The sequence below is a fragment of the Bidens hawaiensis genome, unplaced genomic scaffold, assembly GCF_021521415.1.
Source record: "Bidens hawaiensis isolate Kalapana, Puna unplaced genomic scaffold, B.hawaiensis_p1.1 tig00028737_1, whole genome shotgun sequence".
NCBI classification, from domain to species: Eukaryota; Viridiplantae; Streptophyta; class Magnoliopsida; order Asterales; family Asteraceae; genus Bidens; species Bidens hawaiensis.
Genome location: NW_027494702.1, coordinates 15365 through 18549, shown reverse-complemented (window position 1 = coordinate 18549; position 3185 = coordinate 15365). Strand labels below are relative to the sequence as shown.

Below are 3185 nucleotides of genomic sequence, written 5' to 3'. Positions count from 1 at the left end.
ATGTAGGAAGAAAGATGGAGATTTCATTAATATGGTGTATGTTACAAGGAGGTACAATGAGATGTATATATAGGATAGGAAAACTTGAAGAGAAAGCTAATCTATATTAGGTATTGATAACCATAATATTAATATATTTATAACAAAAATAAGTTTGTAGAGAGTATATATATAACAGTTTTGTTTTCTAATTTTTAATTTTAATTCTTTTATTGAATGGCTATATACTAATAAGTTTGTGCGGTTTTTACTATTTCAACATAGAGATTGTTTCTGAAATGGATGTGTTAATATAATGGATTTATATAGTTTATCTAAGTTAGATAAGTAGAAGTAGGTGACTTGAGTTTGAATGGATGAATCAGCTACAACCACTAAGATATTAATATAATCAGTCAAAAGTAAAGAAAGTAATATTTAATATGACAACATGTTTCTTTTAATATTGTTATTAGTACATCATAGTCTTAAAAAATAATAAAACAATGCAAATATTCGTAATTATGATGGTCACTACCCTAACTGAAACGTGCAACATACACCACGACTTAACCACTATATATACTTACCCTTTGGTAATATCAACCTGCACCTATTCTCTCTTATATATCTCTTAACAAATAATATATATACATATATCTATAGCCATCTTTCATCAAAATGGGCATTAAAGGTAAGAGTTTCTCAGTGAATGTTATTGAAAAAGTAGTGGTGCATGCTGAAGAACCATGGACTGACCACTGGTTACCATTTACCAACCTAGACTTGCTTGTGCCACCTTTTGATGTTGGCTCTTTCTTCTGCTACAAGAAACCGTCTCACGGCGATTTTGCAACCACACTTAACGCGCTCAAAGACTCGTTATCTCGAGCTATTACGCTGTATTACCAGCTTGCGGGTGAGATCCTGTTGAATGTAGCTGTTGGGGAGAATCAAATTCATTGCAATAACCGCGGAGTTGAGTTCACCGAAGCGTTCGCGGACGTGGAGCTCAAGGAACTTGATTTGTATAATCCAGATGAGAGTATTGAGGGTAAATTAATGCCCAAGAAGCTACATGGGGTGCTTGCCATCCAGGTATTAATCAATAATATTAGTCACATGTATATTATAAATATTATACAACAAGTGAACAAACAGACTAGGTATCATTTGGCTAAAACATATCTCAGTTTTTAAGGGATTTACAATAAAAAACTTGAAAATAAAATAAAACCCGAAATTTCCAAAATTTAGGGAAAACTAAGAATTAGAGGTCACGGGACAAGAATTTTGCTCACGGTTAGTCTAAACCGCTATATATATAGGCTATATGGCACAACATTCGTCCTTTGGATAGTCTTTTGTACACATAGCACGTCTTAAAACGGATCAAAAGTTATATCGGTTTTAAGTTGTGTTTTTTCCCTGGATGTTTGTTATTAATTTTCACATCCCCTTGTGAAAGAAGTGTGTTAATTCTTGATAAATGATGAGCTTTGATTAGCTTGTTGAATAATTTATATAGATCAAAATAATGTTCAAAACCATGCATTTAATGTTTCCTAGTGACAACTTGGTTATAAAATCATTCATCTAATGTTTTAAAGTGTTGATACCATGTATGTTATACGCATTTTTATAACACCAACTGTATTAAAATAAATCGCATCAATCAATAATAACAATGTTGATAATTAACCACAACATGCAGGTTACTGAATTGAAATGTGGAGGCATAGTAATAGGGTGCATGTTTGATCACCGGGCAGCTGACGGGTACTCAGCCAACATGTTCATTTCATCATGGGCAGAAATAACTCGATCTGAACCACCATCTATGTTACCCTCTTTTGAGAGGTCCATCCTCAATCCTAGGTGCCCAACCAGATATTCACCATCAATTGGCAATGTATTTTCTCTATTTGAACCACCAACTGAGCCTGCCCATGACCACACCAACAACAATGGTGATGATTTACTCATTAACCGCGTTTACTACATCGAGGGAGAGCAGCTTGACAAGGTACAGCATTTGGCTAGTGAAAATGGGCGTAAGCGGTCGAAGCTTGAGGCTTTCACCTCTTTTCTGTGGAAGATTATTGCTTTGAGCATGGAAGATTCAGAAAACTATAACCGGTTGTGTAATGTAGCTCTTGCGGTTGATGGAAGGAGTAGGTTGGGTCAGGGGGGAGGAGAGGAGAAAGAAAAACTAATGGCTTCTCATTTTGGAAATGTTTTGTCTATGCCATCAGGGTCCAAAAGATCACAGGTAACTAACTTACTTATGGTTAAGCCAATTTGAAGTGTGTAGCTCTATATATTAACACAAGTATTATTTACTATAATACTATTTACAATTGAACTTTACAAGTAATTATGTTTTTTATTCTAGTTCATTTTATTTGAAACATCAGGAACTAAAAGAGATGTCATTGAGCGATATAGTAACGAATGTTCACGAGTTCTTACAAACAGCCACCACAAAAGATCATTTTCTGGATGTGATAGACTGGGTGGAGGAACGTCGCTCCCAGCCACTAGTAGCAATTGCATTTGCGAGCAAAGAAATGTCGGTGATGATCTCATCAGGAACTAGGTTCCACATCATGGACAAGATGGATTTCGGGTGGGGCAAGGTGGTGTTTGGATCATGTCATGTACCATCTGGAAGGAATGACTGTTACGTGATGACGTTGTCTAGTCCAACCAACAACAACGATTGGATCGTCTACATGCATTTGCCGATGAAACACATGAACTACATCGAGTTACATGCTAATCACATGTTCAAGCCCTTGAGTGCTGAGTATGTCACACCCTCAAAATCCACTAACGGAGTTTTACCGTCAGAGGGTGTGAACTAACAGGATCGGATTCATTAGTTATAATCAAACCATAAAACAAAGTTTCAAAACCATGAAAACGTTTACGAGTATTTAAATGCGGAAGCGTAAAGAAAAACATAAAACAAAATGTTGCGTCACGCATGACGACTTAAACCCAATGATAACAGTTTTAACAGAGTTTGCATAACAAAAGCGTTTTCAAGCAATGCATGATCCTATACCGCGCGCCCGCCTCGGCTACCTGAGAATAACATACTAAAAGTGTCAACACGAGGTTGGTGAGTTCACAAGTTTATATAAAATAAAGCGTTTAGCGTTTGCGTTCAGCGTTTTGCGTTATGCGTTTTGCGTTACCAG

General features: G+C 36.2%; 1 pseudogene across 1 annotated transcript; it reads left to right on the top strand.

Annotated features, from left to right (window-relative positions):
* The first annotated feature begins 629 nt into the window (after window positions 1-629).
* LOC143577571 (coniferyl alcohol acyltransferase pseudogene) lies at window positions 630-2846 on the top strand (annotated as a pseudogene). The gene is made up of 3 exons (XR_013143135.1): window positions 630-1077; window positions 1694-2251; window positions 2397-2846. The product of XR_013143135.1 is annotated as a coniferyl alcohol acyltransferase pseudogene (transcript).
* Window positions 2847-3185: the final 339 nt, after the last annotated feature.